The sequence below is a fragment of the Ornithorhynchus anatinus genome, chromosome 3 (genome assembly GCF_004115215.2).
Source record: "Ornithorhynchus anatinus isolate Pmale09 chromosome 3, mOrnAna1.pri.v4, whole genome shotgun sequence".
Taxonomy (NCBI): Eukaryota; Metazoa; Chordata; class Mammalia; order Monotremata; family Ornithorhynchidae; genus Ornithorhynchus; species Ornithorhynchus anatinus.
In genome coordinates, this window is record NC_041730.1 from 60,351,035 (window position 1) to 60,371,071 (window position 20,037).

The 20,037-nt window shown below is 45.1% G+C and overlaps 1 protein-coding gene across 1 annotated transcript in view; it reads left to right on the forward strand.

The window, feature by feature from the left end:
- Positions 1-20,037, forward strand: part of CELF4 (CUGBP Elav-like family member 4) — a 601,922-nt gene that overhangs the window by 129,731 nt on the left and 452,154 nt on the right. The gene's annotated exons all lie outside the window — the stretch shown is intronic.

Consider the following 20,037-nt stretch of genomic DNA (forward strand, 5'->3'; position numbering starts at 1 on the left):
GAGCCGCATGTCTTGCCCTCTGGTGGCTGCTGAGCTATTGTGGCTGCTTCAGGTCTCTGGAGCAGCTTTTCTTCCCAGTTTTGTACTGGTCAGCTCATGCAACAACACATAGCTCTGAACAGGGAGCTATCTTCATGGTAAAAGAGAGGCTTTATGGAAATGACCTTTGACCCCATATAGTGACAGCCCCACCCAAAGGGTCCCTCTTCTCAAAAAAGGTCCACGATTTGAGCGCTAGCATGAGTTCCTCCTTTTACTTTTGCTTCTGAGGAGATTTGTGTCTGCGCGCATTTGTGCATATGCCTCTGTGCATGGGTGTGTGCATGTATGTGTATATGTGTATGCATTGGTGTGTCTGGACAGGAGCCATACACATGCATCTTCCCAGCTCCCTCTCTGAGTCCAGGCTGTAGGAAAGGAGGGGCCGGAAACAGAGGAACAGAGCAGAGAGAGATGTGGGGAAGGTCCCTGCTGCTTCCCACCCCCACAGCCTCTCCCTCCTTCTTCCCTTCCCTCTCTGAGAATCCCCAGCCAACCCGGATCCCAATCAAAACCCCCTGAACTCTCCGGGAGGCAGCACCGAATCTGTTTCCTGAGCTCATCGCAAGAATGATATCATTGTCATTTATTTAAGGAAACCAGGCCTTGTCTTCGGATAAACCCTCGCGCCCTGGCTCTGTTTTATAGCTCCTGCAAGGGGGAGGCGAGCGTTATTTATGACATCCCTAACTGGGCTTGATACCATGCGCCGCCATTATCAAGAACAGTTCATCACCATAAAATAAGAAGTATACTTGAGGTCAGGGGTCCAGGCGCACTCTCCCTCCCGTGTGCCAAGAGATGGGAGAGATACATTTGGATCTGTGTTTGTTTGGATGGATGGATATAAATAGAGATTCCTCCATTTCCTTGACCCGTGATAACAAACGGCAAGGAGAGGCGGAAGCCCAATTAACAAGATAGACAGAGCAAAGGGAGGTAATAGTTCCAGGAGACCTTTGAATCAGACAGTTTTTTTGTTTCGGGGGGTTTTCTACGTTGAATTATACAGCGTCTACCCTCGTATTGCTCCTGCCTTCATATTTGCTATTTCAAAACGCAGCGCTGAGTCATTTTAATAAAATGCACATAAATGCAAATGTATGGAAATGTTACACCACCAGTATTTTGTGAAGAAAAAAAAGCATGCTGGCTCCTCGTTGCTATGTATCACTCTGTTTTTAGTAGAGTGGTTACATGCACATATTTTTCAGTAATTACTAGCTGGATGAGCTTTGTAAGATGACAGAAATATGTTCCACATCTTGCCATGTTATATGTGAAACATAAAGCCATATTGTGGGATAATCAAAAGACTTCCAAGAAGGTATGTGTTGATTAATAAAGTGTTTATGGTACTTTGTTTGGGGGAAATTGTGATAGATATTTTACAGCAACCAGAACGGAACATAAAATATTACATTCCTTGGGAATCCCTTCAAGTCCCCAGTGGAATGTTGCAAGCTCTCTTCCAAATGAAGTCAGGACCGGGCTGGAGGGAAGGGAGAGGATTTGGTCTTAAGGGTTGATCGTCCAGAAGCCGGCGTTAACTTGCGGTTGTTTATTTTTACATATAATAGAATAGCTGAATGATGGAGTATATTAGCTCTTTAATAATTTATAGAAATGCTTTGATGTTGCAGTAATTACATTAAAGGTCACATATCAAAGGTAATTTGTGTGAGCAGCTGGGATGGTTTCTCAGAAGCAATCAATATCACTGTCCGTGGTTCTGATTTCACCAAGAGGGCTGCCAGATTAAAGGAGGTTTATTACCGTCCAGAGAGGCACTGGGGAAATCAAGAACAGATTGGAGCGATGCACTAGCCTCCTTTTCCACCTATAATTAACGCTGTTCACCATAATCTGCGCTAATCCTTCAGACTGGGAAAACCACGGGCCTCTTCTGACATCATAAAGGCCAGACAGGAGAGTTTGGAAGAAATGGAAGGGGAGTATGGTGGGGGAGGGAAGCAAAGTAGGAAAAAGAAGGAGAAGGATGACGAGGAGGAGAAGGAAAAGGAGAGGAGGATAAAGAGAAGGAGAAGAAGAAAAGTGGCTCAGTGCAGGATGGCCCCTAATGGATGAAGTCTGGATTCAGGAAAAGACTGTTACCACAGATCCTCCTGACTCCTGGGGAATAAAATGAAAAATGTAAAATTCCACTTTAGGGATAGCTTGTATCAAAATGGTAATGGATACAGACAACCTTTCTCTCTCTCTCTCACTCACTCACTCACCTTCCCTCCCTCTCTCCTTCCATGAGAGTAAGGTAAGATGAGGACGCTAAAACATACAATAAATTGACTAGGTTCAACATTTCTTATTTCCCAAGTACTTAATATAGTGCTCTGCACACAGTAAGTGCTCATTAAATACAATTGATTGATCCTGGATACACAAAGGAGTATTTTGGTTCATTTGCCAACAGGGGAGAGAAAGAAATGGGAAATGAAGAGGAGGGCTGCAGGTCTGTAATCCTTGTGGGGTGGCACCTCTTCCATTCACAGTGGAACCCTTTGAAATAAATATGAAAATGAGTCCCCAGAAAATTTGAGGGCTTTTGTAGGCTTCAAAAATCCATTAAAATCAGCTCTACACCTTCCTATCAAGAGAGGGAAAAGATTCCAACGAGTGTATTCTTGTTCTTGGCAAATAGCCACATTGACATCTTGTCACTAAGAGGGAGGAAAGAGATCTGTTGCATTTATATCACTGCACCCAAAACCCTCCCTGTACCCCAATATCTGACTTTCATTTGGGCAAAAAGATGATGTATTGGGGGGACTCTGGGGCTCCCTTTGTGAAATTGAACTCTCTACCATGCCACAGCCCCCTGAAAACTTTCTCAGTCTACCAGTGAGTTCCCCTCCTTCCTCTCTGATGCTTGAGTTCCCAGGTGGTATCTTCTCCATCGTGTTCATCCGAGCCCTGAAAGATTTCCGTAGACGGTGATGATCAAATCCTGAAGCCTTATCATTACTGCTCAGCATGCTGGCTTCTGCCAAAATCTATATCAGGTCACTATGAGCCCCTTCCCTCTCTGCTTCTAAAGTTTTCACTCCCAACGTAAATTGCAATTTGGTCAGAGACAGTGGCAGATTGGAAGACGTCCATTGATTAAAATAGCCCGCTGCACACACAAGCTGCTTTTCATGCCCTTTAGATTTTGAAAGAAAACACGTTTAATTGTTCCCCCGAGAGACCGTGCCTGTTTCTAAAGTTAAAAAATGAAGATGAAAAGGGTTTGAGGTAGCAGTCGTGCGAGGCCCCAGTCCGGATGGTTGATGGTCTGTGGGTCGCTGTTAGTGTAAAAATCTTTGGGGGTTGACAGCATGGTTAGAAAAGGGTGTCTTTTCTTTGCCGCTGACCAGGAGGTCAGAAGCTTTTCGGTTCGTACTTTGGGAGAAAAAAAAAGTCACATTCTGTTTACTAAAAACCCCTGCAGTCTGACAATACAATACAGTGCTGTGCTGGACCCCAGTGAGATGAAGCACCTGGTGTTATCTGCTTTGTAAACATTAAAGTTCCAATTCACTTCTTTTTGATTACCTTTTGGGTCCCCACCACAGTAATCCCAGAATATCAAGCAAACTACTGCACCACCTCTTCGTCCTCCTTTTTCCTCCTCCTCAACCACCTCTACTCTCCTTCATCCTACTCTACTCTTTTTTCCTCCTCTTCCTCCTTGTTCTCATCCTCCTTGTCCTTGTCCTCCTCATCTTCTTTGCCCTCCTTTTCATCCTCTACCTCCTTCCTCCTCCCCTCTCCTCCTCCCCCTCTTCCTTCCCCACCTTCCCCTCCTTGTTCCCCCCTTCTCTTCCTCCTCCCCTCCTCCTGCTTCCTCCTCCTCCTCCTTTCTCTTTCTCTCTCTCTCTCTAAATCACTCTGTCTCTGTTTTTTTCAGTCTGTCCAATTTTCTCTTTTCTGGTCTCTTGGTCTCTCAGTATGCCTCTCTCTCGATCTCTTTTTGAGCTTTCTTTTTCTTCAGTCTGCCTCTACATTTCTCTTCTGTGTGTCTTTTCAATCTTACTAGGTCTCCCTGTCTCTGTTTCTCTTTTTCTTAGTCTCTTGGTCTTTCTGCTTCTCTATTCCAGTCTCTGTCTTATCAAGCTCTCTTTTTCTTCAGTCTATTTTCTCTCCGTGTGTTTCCTCTACCCCCCTCACGCTCTCTAGGTCTCTCTCTATATCTGTTTATCTCACTCTTTTGGTCTCTCAGTCTCTCTTTCTTAGTCTTGATCTATCTCAGCCTCTCTGTCACTCTCTTGGTCTCGCTTTTCAAGTTCTCTTTTTCTTCAGTCTGTGTCTCTCCTTCTCAGTCTCTCTATCATCTCTCTGTCTCTCTTCTTTAATTTGACACCTCTTCATTCTTTCCTCAAGGGATCCCTTTTAAGCTATTCAACGGAAAGCCATTGTAGGACTTTCATTCGCTTTATGTGTTATTCAATGACAACTTCTCTCTTTCTGACAGTCCTGCCATAGGAGGATCAATCTAATTTTATGTACAACTGTAAAGATGAATGATAAGTGGAAAGGATCCGGGCAAGTACAAGATGAATAAATTATAAAGGGCAAATGATGACAAGGTGGGTGTCTCTGGAGACAGTGATATGATAACAGAAACCAAAGACGAATTTATGACGGATGCAGTTAGCATGTACCGAGGCTGTTAATTTTTCTGGGTAGTTTTACAACTTCTTGTGATTGGAGCAATCAAAGTATTTCATTTTAAAGAGACGTAATATATTTCTTCCAATCTGCCTATCAAACTTGTGGGTGTAACTTCCTCTGTTTGTTTCTTGGTAAAGTGCCCTGCTCTCCTCACCTTCTCCATTCACCATTGAAGGGCTTCATTCTCTAAACCATCCCACCCCAGTTTGGGTGTAATGATAATATTACTGAGCACTGGGGATGATCAAACCCAGTCCCCTGTCCCACACGGGACTCAGAATCCATCTTATTCTCATTTTATAGTTGAGAAAAATGAGGCCCATAGAGGTTAAGTGACTCACCCAAGGTTCCACAGCAGCCCAGTGGTGGAGCTGGGAATAGAGCCAGGGTATCCTGACTTGTCTACAGTGTCAACAAGTAAATAAATAAATCGGAATGTTGGGAGAGCAAAACTGGGGCTCAGTCTAATTTTTCTAAATTTATAGGGACACCATTCGCCTTCATTTCAGTTTAGTGGCCCCCTCACCAACAGCTGGGGGGCTTAGAAATCTGTTCTGGAAAGTCTCAGTGTAGACCCCTGAAAGCAACAGTAAGTGATTGAAAGAGGTGTTGCGAGAGGGGGCGCTGGGAGAATGGAAGAAGAGCTGGGAGGGAGCTTGTATAAGGAACAGGAGCTAGTGTCCTTCCAGGGGCTGAGCAACTGACTGACTCTGAGCAGCTCCTTGAGGGCTGGAGCTCAGACCAATTAAGAATCTGTTGAGAACCAGATGTCATCCAGATCGAACTCACTAGCTGCCCGAAGAGGGCAGGGCTTCCTTGATCACTGAGACAGTTTCAGCGAGGCAACCTCCTGATTCATGACCTCACCCTTTCCTGTTCAGGTGACGGAACTCGGGACATGACCTTGTCTCTCCCCATTAAAGGGATTCTGACCTTGGATTCCCTCCATCTAGGAGAAAGCCCTCCATTGCCCTCTCTGCAGGTGAGGGTGCTCAAAGCAGTGTCTTCATGGAACAGGCATCCCTTTTGCAGGGATTTTTCAGATAGGAATTATTCCATTCTTGGCCTGACCCTGTTTGAGGCATATTCAGCATAAAGTACAAGATGTGGTCAACATGGGTCAACATTAGCCCTGGATAGATAGGATGGTTTTACCCAGTGTGTGTTTGTGTTTTCTACCAACTCGGTTGTATTGTATTCACTACAAGTGCTTAGTACAGTGCCCTCTACACAGTTAGCATTCAATAAATCCCATTGATTGATTGTATGTGTGCAAGTGTGTGTGTATACAAGCATAATAATAATGATGATGATAGTTGTTTTGGATTTACTATGTGTCAAGCCCTGTTCTAAGCCCTGGGGTAGGTGCAAGTCATTCAAGTGGGACAGAGTCTCTGTCCCATATGGGGTTCACACTCTTAATCCCCATTTTACAGATAAGGTATCTGAAGCCCAGAGAAGTTAAGTGACTTGCCCAAGGTCACATAGCATACATATGGTGGAGCCATGTTTAGAACCCAGGTTCTTCTGAGTCCCAGGCCTAGCCACTAAGTAACACTTTCACAGCAAGGGATAAAGCATTTCAGTGGGGTGGAGGGAATGGGAAATGCATTCATACACACTGGCAGAGAGGTCAAAAGGCCAAAATCTTTCAGGATCTTGACTGTATCCCTGCATCTTCTGGAAATCTGCTGGGCCCTGATCAGTGATTTGCATCCTTGGGTGTCAAGAATGCCCATGAATTAAATCCCGTGGCACCTTCTTGGCATCCCACTCCCATCCTGCTAATTGGAACACTGTTCACTCAAACATACCTGTTGCATGCACAGACATGTGATTGTGTGTTTGCGTGCATAGTGTTCCAGTGCATGGGATGGAGGCAAGAGGCAAAAAGTGTGTGTGTATGAGTGGGTGTGAGCTCACCTCTCCACATGCTTCCACAGTCCTGCTGGCTGGGCCCATAAGCACTCAAGGCTTGCTGACACCTCCTGCTGCAGAATGGTGAGCACTTCTTTTGTGTACTGGTGGGGAGAAAGGGATGTTGTTTCTTGGGAAGAAAGGGATGTTGTTTCCTGTTCCCTGGGAGGTGAGGAGGTGGGGAGGTTTGGGATGGTTAGGTGGTGAGGTGAGAAGGTATGAAGGTGTTTAGGTGGGGAGGTAGAAGGTGAGAAGATCGAATGGTGAGGAGGTAGAGAGGTGGTTAGGAGAAGAGGTGGGGGTGAGGAGGTGTACATTTTGGGAGGGTGGGGAGGTGGGAGAATGAGGAGGTAAGGAAGTGAAGTAAGGAGATAGGAAGGTGGGGGAAGTGGGGAGGTGGGGAGGGAGAGATGGTGAGTGGGTATGAAGATGGAGTGGGGAGTTGTGGGGAGATGGTTGGATGGGGAAATTGAAAGGTGAGGAGGGCAGAAGGTTCAGGAGGTGGGAAGATGAGGAGAAAGTCCCTAAATGTTCCCCTCAGGGAGGCAGTATGGTCAAATGGACGGATTGGGGGATGCAGCCCACATCCACATCTGTCTTGTTCCCATGATCCTTGGAGTCGCTTTGGTTATTCCATTTAGCCACTTTGGGCTGGCTTTTCCCTGCTCTCCTGTGGGGTGTTGGAGGTGCAGGGGAGTTCCTGCCCACCCCTCCGGGACCCTGGGAATATCGTGGACATGGGTGTGGTCATTGACATGAGCCCACTTTGGGGAGATTGGGACAAAGACAGCATACAAGCCCAGGGCACCAGCAGGTTGTAAAAAGCTGAAATGAGTCTCCTCCGCTCAGCCACTGGGATGGCTCCCCATGCCAGGTAGCTAGGGAGAAAACTTAACAAACGTGAGAAAGCAGCTGTCTCCTTCTTGATTCTCCCTCCCTCCCCAAGCACTCAGATCTGTGAATGAGGTTCATATGGAGCCCTTGCACCTTGACCATTGCACCTTTATCCCACCCAGAGAAGACAGTAATGGATGCTCCAGTTCCAACAGTTCTGAAACCACTCCTGGGGACCAGCTCTCCCCCGCCAGACCCCAATGAGGGACAATTTATCCCCTTTCCCAGGAAGAAAACTTTGCTCCTTCCCAAGCTCTTTGGAAATGGGACCACCTCCCTCCCTCCCCACAACCAAACCCCAAGCGGCTTCCTGATTGGCTGAGAGCAAAGATCAGGGGTCAACCAGATCTGAAAGTAAGAGGGGAGGCAGGAAAAAGATGGGAGGAGCCTATAATCAATAAATCTGTCAAAGATATGTATTGAGTGCTTAGTGTGGGAGAGTATGATAGAGTAGGTAGACACAACCTCTTCCCTCAAGGAGATGACAATCTGCCAGAGAGATAGACATCAAAATAAATTAGAGCTAGAGGAAGCAACCAAGTGTAAGTGCTGTGCCGTGGAGTGCTGTGGAGGAGGGGTTGGGGTAACCTGCTTAGGTATCTGGGGCTGAGTGCTTGGTTGATGCAGGAGGGAGGAAAAATAGGGTGGGGAGTTCAGAAGTTAGTCAGGAAAGACCTCTTAAAGGAGGTGTGATGTTAGTCAAGTTTTGAAGTTGGGGAGAGAGATGGACTGTCTGATATGAAGGAGGAGTGAGCTTCAGGCAGGAGGGAGGACATGAGTGAGGGATCGTTGGCTAGACAGATGACCCAGAGGTACAAACCTAGGAACAAAGTGTGAGGGCTCAGTTGTAGTAAGAGATTAGAGAGGTAAAGTAATGGGGAGAGCTGACTGTCGTAAAGCCTGTGGTCAGGAGTTTCTTCTTAATGTGGAGAGGAATGGACAAACACTGGAGGTTTTTGAGGAGTTGGGAGATGTGCATAGAGCATTATTTTAGAAGCTCTTTTCCTGTGGAGTTGGGGAGACCCCCATCTTGCTTGGAAGGAATCCAAGCCTCCCAAAAGCCACTTAAAACACACATCCACAAACACAAACAGACGTGCACACCCAACCTCTGACCCCACCACCACCATCCTGTTGGTTGACTTGAGGGGAAATAAAGAAACAGATAAATAAAAGGAAAGGCGAGAGTGACAGCTTTCCTATTACTTAAAAGAAGAAAGAGGGAGCACCCTCCTTTCTCCACGTCCATATATACTGTGTTTGACATGTGTAATAAAACACAGGTCAGATATATCTTTCAATAAAGTGAGACTTCCCTCCAATAGTGCTGTACCAGCTTTCAGGATATGTCAAAGGCAATGAGGAGATGCAGTGTTCAAGGTATTGCCGCCTGGCTCACTCAGTCTATAGGGTGAGGGTGGTGTGTGTGTGTGTGTGTGTGGTTGTGTGTGTGTGTCTGTCAGCCATTCAGTCAGTCATATTTATTTAGCACTTCCTGGGTGCAGAACATTGTACTAAGCACTTGGGAGAGTTCAGTGCAACAATAAGCAGACATATTCCCTGGCCACAATGAGCTTACAGTCTAGAGGAGGAGACAGACATTAATTTAAATGAATAATTACACATATATAATGCTTTGGGGCTGGAAGCTGGGATGGCTAAAGGAAGCAAGTTAGGACAACATAGGGAGTAGGAAAAGAGGAAAGGAGGGCTTCAGGAATGCCTCTTGCAGGAGAGTATGTGTGTGAGTGTATGTGTGTGTGATTTCTGTGAACACCTGTGGGGGAGGGCATTGGGGTGTGTGTCTGTTTGCTTGCTTTCCTTTCCTTTGTCCCTTACAGTCTGTCTCCAACAAACGATATTCAGATAATTCTTAAGCTTTCCTGCAGCTTGCTAAGAGTCCTCTTGGTGGAGAAAGCTGCCCAGGGCAAGAAAGACCTTCAAGCTCGCCCCTGCCTTGCTGGCACTTGAAAATCTCTGCCAACCTCCTCTCCTATTTCACATGAAGGGCAATTTTGCCTGCTGGAAAAGCTCATCCTCATCCTCCCTTATTCAGTCACTCAATCGTATGTACTGAGCACTTACTGTGTGCAGAGCGCTGTATTAAACCCTTAGGAGCTTAATACAACAATTTAACAGACACATTCCCTGCCCACAGAGAATTCCCAGCATCCCAATCATATATATGTACTAATATAGATACATATTTAATCTGGCACTTTTTTAATGGTATTTGTTGAGTACTTACTATGTGCTAAGCACTGTACTAAGCACTTATATATTTATACTCATCCTCAGCACTTCTGTATTTGTGAGAAGCAGCGTGACCTAATGGAAAGAGCACAGGGCTGGAAGTCGGGGGACCTGGATCCTAATCCTGACTTCACAACTTCTCTGCTGTGTGACTTGTCCAAGTCACTTAACTTCTCTGTGCCTCAGTTTCCACATTTGCAAAATGGGGATTCAGTAGCTGGTCTCCTACTTAGAATGAGCACCATGTGTGTCCTGATTATGTTGTATCTACCCTAGAGCTTAGTGCTGTGCTTGACACAGAATAAGGGCTACAAAATACCACTATTAATATGTATATATATTTATCCAATATTCATTTTTACATCTTTGTTTCTAAAAACATTTAGGGGTGGTCTCCGCCCTTAGACTGTGAGCTCCTCTTGGGCAGGGAATGTGTAGATTACTTGTTTTGTACTTCTTAAACACTTAGAATGTTGCACTGTTCCTAGCTGGATCTAACAAAGTTATATTACTACAATTACTACTTACTACTATTACTACCATTAATTATTATTACTACTACTATTACTATTGCCACTGTGACTAGTATCGGTACTACCTTTTCCCCTCTGTGGCCACCCTCCCTGCCAAAAGACCTTCTTAGTCTAATCCATACCTTCCTCATCAGTCAATCGACGGTATTTACTGAGCACCTATTGAGTTCAGAGCCCTTTGCTACATGCTAGGGAGAGTAGAATAGAGGGAAATTACACAACCACTGTCCTGAAAAAGATTGCAGTCTTACAGTACTTAAGTTGGGAGATCAAAGACAATAGAAAATAGATCACTGAATAAATAAGTGCCTAAATAATTGTGTATGTTAACCAGTATGTGAGTGTTTGGGTCCTGCAATTGTGGTACATGTTCTAGGGAGAAGGAAGCCCCCCAATTGTGGATTCTCCCAGCCTCCCCCATGGAGTCTGATTGGGGAGTCGTGAGACCAGCAGAGATCAGTGGTTGAAACGGGCTGAAATTTCACGGGGTCTCACTCATGGCTGCTTCTTCAGTACGAGATGGTAGAAAGGAACCGGCAGCTGAGCTTTCCTTTCTGCCCCTCAGGCTCAACCAGAGAGTAGTCACGCCCACTTAGGCCCTAAAATGCTTCTCTCCCTCCCTCTCTCTTTTTGTCTCTCTCCCCCTCCGTCCCCCATCTTCACTTTCTCTGTCTCTCTCTCTGTGTCACTCGCCATCTCTCTGTCTCCCTCCCCTGCCTTCACTTTCTTTCCCTGTCTCTCTCTGATCCTCCCTTCCTACCTGTCTCTGACTGTTTCTGTGTTTCTGTGTCTCTGTCTGTCTGTCTCTCTTTCTCTCTGTGAATGGCCCCGATCATAGTTCTGGGCTTCCTACTACTCCAGTCGCTCCTCTGGGGCTGTTTGACTTCTTGAGCTGTTGCCCCTCAGGAAGTGGGCAGCGGGGAGGGGGTTGGAATAAGGAGAGGGGAGTCTTCTCTTAAACAATCCCTGCTGACTGGCCCCTGCAATACCACAGCCACCCAGATTTCACTGCAACCTTTTTCTTTTTTCCACTGCTTATTTTTCCAACATTCTGTCCCCAAAGTCTAGACATATTGTTAGCGATATTTCAGGCTTTGGTGGAGATTAAAGCCTTCCTAGTTTCCAACTGTGTGCTTCTCTCCATCCTTATGGTCACTAACAAGATCTTTCAGTTCTGTCTATTCACACACACAGCCATGCAAACACCCTTGCAAGCATACACTCACATGCAGGCACACACACACACTCACACAAATACACACACATGTATACAAACATATACACAAAAACACGCACATATGTACATGCAAAAACACTCAGAAATACACACGTACATAAGCATCTACATATACACATATACACACAAACACACACTCACATTTATACCCAAACATACATACAAACACATTCACACACAGATACATATACACACAGAAACACACACACAGAAACATACACACACACCTCTCCAACAGGGCCCCACATATCCCTGCTTTTTTCAGCTTTCAGCACCAAGTCCTTTGCTGAATCCAGTGGGAATCTTGGATTAGGAGGATTGTTCTGTTTCCCCCTTCAGATAAGCCTAGGGAATGAAAGACTTGGTATTTAATATGCTGGAAGGGCAGCGTTTCCTCCCCCCCCCCCCCAGCCCGGGGGGGCTGCTGCATTGGGAATAACCATTAGATCTGAATGTGTGAGTTCTGCTCCAGTCAATCAATCAATCAGTCATTGGTATTTATTGAGTGCTTACTGTTGTAGAGAGCACTGTACTAAGCACTTGGGAGAGTAATCCACACCTACATCCTGCAAGCCAGAAATAATACAAAAATAGCAGGCACCTCCATCTGGTGATCAATAGATGGAGTGGATGGGAAATGAGTTATGCAGAGAGTGTAAACAGAAACTCCTCACCATTGGCTTTAATTTATTCACTCAGCCCGACCCCTCCTCCCTATCCTAACTCCTCTCCCACTACACTCCAGCACACATTCTTCATTCCTCTAACACAACCCTAGTGACTGCACCTCAGTCTTGTCTCTCTCTCCATCAACTCTTTGCTCACACACCCTCCCTCTTTTCTGGCATTCCCCTTCTCCTTCACATTCAGCCAACCACTGCTCCTCTCACCTTCCAAGCTCCTCTGAAAACACTTCTTCTCCAGGAAGCCTTCCCAGAATAACCTGTCACTTCACCACCCTATCCTCCCTCCTCTCCACATCACTGCTGCACTTGACTATGTTGGCATTAAACACTTTGATACCCCTGCCATTCCCAGATCTACAGCCCTAATGTACATATCCTTACACTCCGTCATTTCCCCTATCTGTAACTGACTTTAATGCCTGTCTCTCCTACTAGATTTGTAAGCCCCTTAAGGGCAGGAATCCTGTTTTGCCACTCTACTGTATTCTCCAAAGTGCATACTACAGTGAGCTGCACACAGTAAGTGCTCAATAAATACCACTGATTGATTGATGGAGTTATTCAAAGGTTTGTAAAAGAAACAGTGGGAGACTAGAGGAAAGGGCAGTGGCTTAGGAGTCAGAGGACCTGGTTTCTGATCCTGGTTCTGCTGTGTGAACCTGGGCAAGTCACTTTACTTCTCTGGGCCTCAGTTACCTCATCTGTAAAATGGGGATTAAGACTGTTAACCCCAAGGGGGAAATGGGTTATGTCCAACCTGACTATCTTATATTTTACCCCAGCATTTAGGAGAGTGCCTGGCACTAGTAAGTAGCTGAACAAATGCTATTAAAAAATTAAATTAAAAGCTGGTCAGTTCTCCCTGCGGCTTCACTGCGAGGTAGATTTACTCCTACAAACCACCAGGGGGCCCTGTAGCAAGTTACTTTTCCAAGCGTCAAAATCCAAGGTGCTGTATGCCCACCCTCTTTCTTAACAAGATTTCCCAAGCCAGGGCCAAAGTCTGCATCTCCGACTTTTCCCCCTTTGGATAGAACCAAAAGGGGGAGAGCAAACCCTCTGAGCTGCACTGAGGCTAAGCAAAGATAGTTATTTTTATTTTCGATTCTTCCCCTTTGAGGAAGTATTGCTGTTTGGAGTGTTGAGGGCCGAGACCTGCCTGGAGGCAGCGGGATCGATTAGTTGATTGGGGGATACTTTGGTGCCCTGGGATCAGTACGGAATCTCCTGGGGCTAAAGTGACCCAACCAAGCGATGCAGAATTAAGCCTTGAAGGAAATCACAGTGGCAAGATTTGTTTGACAAAAGTCAAGGCACCCTTCTCCACCAAGCCATAAAGTCTGGATTTCTGCAGGGCCAGCCTGATTCTGGGGGAGCAGATCACTGAAAAAGAATGACAAAGAGAGGTCTGGCCCAAAGAGAAATTGTAGGTCCTTCTCTGAAGAACCCCCTAGAATATTAAGGAATTGACTCTCCAGCAAAACTTGTTTGCCACTGCATGGGCGGATTGAATCTCTGAGATCCCAGTCAGAGGCAGAGAAGAGAATAGGACCATCCAATGGCCACCAGAGGGTTCCCTCCTCAACGCCAAGGGCACTGTTGAGGCAGCCTCCCTTTTACGGCTCTGGAACTGGAGGCCAAAAGGATCTCCAGAATTGCTTGGTGCTCTCTCTGGGATTAGGGCAACCTCAGTCTGGGACCAGCTGAGATGATGTCACAAAACCCAGTGGGACCTCTGCCTTGCTCATAACTCTTTTGGGGATGGTATAATTAGGAATGGGATGCTCATACTGGGTGCCAGGCATCACACAAAGATTGGGTGGGGTGCAGATGGGGAGAAGAGGGGTATACCCAAAAGCCCACTTCTGCCTCCCCAAATACAGAATGGGCAGATTGGACAGCAGAAGGTAGGAAGCAGGAGGTGATTTGCAAGATTGAGTCAAAGGTCCCAAACCCTGGTTTGCCTGCATGATCTGCTCTGCCTGTAATCTGATTTCTAGTTGCTCCAAATAATCCTGCAAGCTTGTACCAGGTACAGTGTTTGCATAATCCTGTTTGCTTTTTTTGGGGAAGGTGGGGGCTTTCTGGGGGTGGGAAAGAAAAGAGAGAAATCTGTTGATGGAGTTGTTCCCTACCATTGAGGCTTAATGGAGAAGGGCTGGGCAGAAGCTGCTCAGAAGCTTCTCTTTAGGAAATGAAACTGAGAAAAGCAATGGTGACTATACTGTTAGCTCCCACTAGACTCTTAGCTCTCACTAGACAGTAAGCTCCTACTAGATTGTAAGCTCTCAATAGACTCTTAGCTACCACTAGGCTCTATACTCCGTACTAGACTGTTCACACTAGACTGTAAGATCCAACTAGACTGTTAGTTCCCAATAGAGCGTGGCTCAGTGGAAAGAGCATTGGGAGTCAGAGGTCATGGGTTTGAATCCCGGCTCTGCCACTTGTCAGCTGTGTGACTGTGGGCAAGTCACTTAACTTCTCTGTGCCTCAGTTCCCTCATCTGTAAAATGGGGATTAAGACTGTGAGTCTCACGGGGGACAACCTGATTACCCTGTATCTACCCCAGCGCTTAGAACAGTGTTCTGCACATAGTCAGCGCTTAACAAATACCATCATTATTATTATTATTATTAAGCTCCCAACGGAGTCTAAGCCCACACTAGGCTGTAAGATCCCACTAGGCTGTAATCCCCATTCTAGACTGTTAGCTCCATACTACACTGTAAACTCCCACTAGAGTGTTAGCTCCCAAAGACTGTAAGCTCCCACTAGAATCTCAGCTCTCACTAGTCTGTTAGCTCCTTGAGGCAGGGTCCAGTGCAATTGGGTATCTCTCTATCGTTTAGACCAGTGCTTTCTACATAGGAGGAAGCACTCATTAAATGACAATGATTGATTAATTGGTGAGGGGCTCATGAAAGATGGGATTGATGGAAGGCAAGTATCCATCCAGTGCCTAGACCCCCACCTCCATTCCCAGCACTCTCCTGCCTAACCAGGGTCTTCAGACTTTAAGGCCTATTCAACTCTGTGACCCTCAGCCCCAGGGTCCTCTCCACTCTGGGAAATTGCCCTTAAGCATTCCAAAAGGATCTTGGAAAATGGATAATAAATAATGACCACAACTTTGGGGGGCAGGCACTTTCATTTCTCAAAGCTCATGCCTCCCCCTACCTACCCTGGGAAACAGAGAGGGATGAAGGCCCTGAAGCCCAGAGATGTTACCTGAGGGGACAAGTTCTCATAGGCATAGTAGTTTTAATAATAATAACTAGTAAATGCTTACTGGGTGTAAAGAACTGTACTAAACTCTAGGAAAGAATAGTTCCTAGCCCTCAAGGGACTCATCATCTAAGAATAAAAAGGGGAAGGGGACTGGTGACAGTTATAAGGAAAAAATAGAAAAATGAGAACATAAAAATAACATAAAAGACTAGGACAGGGATAAATATCCAAAATAAAATAAAGTAGAAGTTGTAGGATGTGTGACTAGAAAAGCAAGTTCCAGACTTTATTTTATTATATTTATTGAACCCTTACTTTGTTCCAGGTACTGTAGTAGTTACAAGCTAATCAGGTTGAACACAGTCCATGTCCCACATGGGGCTTACATTCTTAATCCCCATTTTACAGATGAGGTAACCAAGGCACAGAGATGTTAAGTGACTTATTGAAAGTCACGAAGCAGACAATGGCAGAGTTGGAATTAGAACCCAGGTTCTCTGACTTCCAGGCTGGGCTCTTTACACTAGGCCACATTGCTTCTTGGCTTTTCATGGCTCAGTGTCTAATAGTCATAGCTGCAGACACAATAACCTTATGGCAGATACAGAATGAGAACCCAGATCCCCTGACTCCCAGATTGGTAGTCTTTTTACTAGGCTTCACTGACAATCTCTCCTCAATCAATTGTATTATTTGAGTGCTTATTGTGTGCAAAGCACTATACTAAAAACTCGGGAGAGTACAATATAACAGAGTTTGTGGGCACTTTTCCTGCCCACAGCAAGTCTCCATCAAACTTTTCCATCCCAGTAGACAGCACCACCAGGCTTCCCATCTCTTCCCATGCTCAAAGCATTGACATTATCCTTGACTCTTCTCTCTCTTTCAACCTTCATACAAAATCCTGTGGGCTCTTCCTCCTCATCTCCAGGATCCCATCCTTCTTCTTCCAGAAAGCCAGTGCTCTGTGTCCAACAATGTGAGCTAAAGGGAAATGAGAACTGATGTCCACCGAGGGAGAGAATTCTCCCTGAATCTGACTAGTTCAAAATGGCTCCCAGCATGAAAGCCACACAGCAGGAGGGATTTAAACTAGTTACAGTGAGAATTACAAAGTACAGACTACTATTGGATTGGAATTATGTCAGGATAGCCCTGCCTGAAGGCAGACTGTAAACTCATTGTGGGCTGGGAATGTGTTAATTGTTATACTGTAATCTCCCAAGTGCTTAGTACAGTGCTCTGAGCATAGTAAGTGCTCAGTAAATACAATTGAATGAATGAGTGAATGGAAGGCAGTAAATGAGTTGATTTCTCAGGTTCTTCCACCCCTCAAAGAACATTACTATTCAACTTCTCCCACCTGGGGAAGTGTGTACTGCTCCTCAAATTTTGCCAATGGGAAAGAAAACAAAAGCTGTCTGTATCTAATATCTGTCGCAAACTGGCACTTGTCACTATGGGCATTAAAGAGTAGCTTCAACTTCTCGCTGCATGCAGTCAATTGTATTTGCTGAACACTTACAGTGTGCAGACCACTGTACTAATCATTTTAGGAAGGTATAGTAGAGTAAGTAGACACATTCCTGTCCTCAAATAGCTTGAAAAATAATGGAGGAGACAGACAATAAACTAAATTACAAATAGAATAAATATATGTTCAAAGGTGATGTGGGTGAGGTGAGTACTTAAGTACTTATTGGGTAAAGACTCAAGTGCACAGATGATGCAGTTGAAAGAGAGAATAGGGTGGTGAGATGAGATTAATCAGGGAAGGTTTTCTGGAGGAGAGGTTTAGAAGGGTTTTGAAGGTGGGAAGAGTGGTGATCTGAAGGAGTAAAGGATTCCAGGCAGAGGGAGAGTGTGAGCAAAGAATTGATGAGAGAGAGGAGAATGAGGCACAGTGTGTAGTTTTATACTAGAGGAGCAAAGTGTGCAGGCTAAGCTGAGAGAGGAGAGGAGTGAGAATCGGTAGTGGGGAGAGAGATGATTGGGTGCCTTAAAAGCAATAGTGAGGAGTTTCTGCTTGATGCAGAGATGGATGGGCAAACATTGGAAGCTTTTAAGGAGTTGGGAGGTCTGCTCACAGTGACTATTTAGATAAATGATCCGGGCAGTAGAATGGAGTGTGGACTGGACAGGGATGAGGCTGGAGGCAAGGAGGTCAGCGAGGAGGCTGAAGCAGCTGTCAAGGTGGGATATGACAGATGCTTGGATCAGCATAGGAGCAGTTTGGATGAAGATGAAGGGGCAGATTCAAGAAATGTTGTGAAAATAGAATCAACAGGATTTGGTGACAGACTGAATATGAATGATGAAGGAGAGAGATGAGCCAAGAAAGCAGGCTTGTCACTTAGCTATAGTTAGGAAGATTTTGTCCTGAACAAGGTGCCAATCATTAATCCCCAAAGTCTATGTCCTTGGAGAATCTTTCCCTGGATGGTTTTAGACACTGATCTTCCTCAAGACAGGGGAATGGCTTTATTCCCTTCTTATAATCTCTTCTTAACTAGGAGATCCTGGGATTCTCAACTCAGTTTCTGACCTAGATATTTTCAGATCTAAGGACAGGTAACTCTATATCTAATGACCATGATAATGGTATTTATTAAAAGTTTACTATAAGCTAAGCACTAGGGTACTTGCAAGATAATCAAATTGAACAGTCCTTGTCCCACCAAGGGAGCTGTGTAGCCAAGTGGATTAAGCACAGACCTTGGAGTCAAAGGACCTGGGTTCTAATCCCAGCTCCGCCATTTACCTGCTGTGAGACCTTGGGAAAGTCACTTTGCTTCTCTATGCCTCAGTTCCTTTGTCTGCAAAACTGGAGATTCAATGCTCCCTCCTATTTAGAATGTGACCCATGTGGGACCTGATTATCTTGTATCTACCCCAGTGCCTAGCACAGTTCTTGGTACATAGTAAGTACTTAACAAATGTGACAGGTGTTGTCATTATGGATCATAGTCTAAGAGGAAGAGATAACAGGTAATGTGTCCCCATTTTACAGATGAGGAAACTGAGGCAGTCTGGATGGCTGCTGGTGGAGATCTGGGAAAGGCAGAATATGACTTTGTAGGCTTGTGGGCAGGGATTATGTCCATAACTCTATTGCATTATACTCTCTCTAGTGCTTAGTACAGTGCTCTGCATACAATAAGTGCTCCTTAAATACAATAGTATTATTGGAGAGAAACATTAAGGTTTCTACAGGTGAGCGGCAGATGTTCTCAAATATTGAGGGAAGCATCTCTCCTCTGTTCCCTCCCTCTCTCCCCTTTCTCACTCCTTTTCTCCCTCTTTTCCTCTCTCCCTTTATTAAACTATATATCTGAGGGAACTTAATATTTTCTTTTCGGATAAACTGGAGATAATACAATGTGCTTGTTTTAATTTGCGAGGTTAACTGATCTAATTATCTGTGTGTGTTTATTTAAATCCTTTGGAGCTCTGCGACTGCAGGTGTCTGCTTTGTATTCTGCCAACAGAAAATCTCTTAAAACGAGATGATATAGCTCAGCAGGTCTGCTGGAATAAAGGGTATTCTAATAATGTTGAAATTTATTAACAGTCAAAGAGAAATAGAGAGTTTATTTACATTAAATACATTTACAAGGAACTGGGGGCTTTTCTCCCCAACATTTTCTGGGACCTTGAGAGTGCTGTCCAGGTGGAAGAGGACATCAACTTTAGAGTGACATAATTTAGAATTTAATAATTGTGGTATTTGTTTGTTAAGCACTTGCTGTGTGCTAAGCACTGTACTAAGCATGAGGGAAAATAAAAGTTAATCAAATCAGCTACTGTCCCTGTCCCATGTGGGGTTCATAGTCTAAGTAGGAAGGAGAATAGTTATTGAAATGGGAAAAGTGAAGTACAGGGAAGTGAAGTGATTTACCCAAGGGCACAAAGCAGACAAGTGGCAGAGCTGGGATTAGAATCCAGGTTTTCTGACTCCCAGGCTCGTGTTTGTTCCACCAGACTCACCGCTGCTGTTGTTTCTGTTTCCTAGTTGCTCCCCTAGAAGGAGACCCAGATAGAATTCAGATGTTTGAGGATCTTTAGGTCTTTTCAAGGGTGCAGCTTTAATGGGAGAAACAGTGTGGCCTTATGGGTAAAGCACAGGCCTGGGAGTCACAGAACCTGGATTCTAATCCCTACTCCACCATTTGTCTGCTATGGGACCTTGGGCAAGTCACTTAACTTCTTTGTGCCTGTTTCCTCATCTGAAAAAGTGGGGATTAAATCCCGTTCCTATCTATGGAGACTGTGAGCCCTGTAACCTAATAACGTTGTAACTGGGTCAATGCTTAGAACAGTGGAAAAGAAGCATGGCCTAGTGGATAGAACACAGGCCTGGGAATCAGAGGCCCTTAGTTCTATTCTTGGCTCTGCCAGTTGTTGGCTGTGTGACCTTAGGCAAGTCACTTCACTTCTCTGTGACTCAGTTACCTCATCTGTAAACTGGGGATTTAGGCTCTATGTGGACATGGACTGTGTATACAGTAGCTTGTATCTACTCTAGTACTTAGGACATTGCCTGGAACATAGCAGTTAACAAATGCCATATAAAAT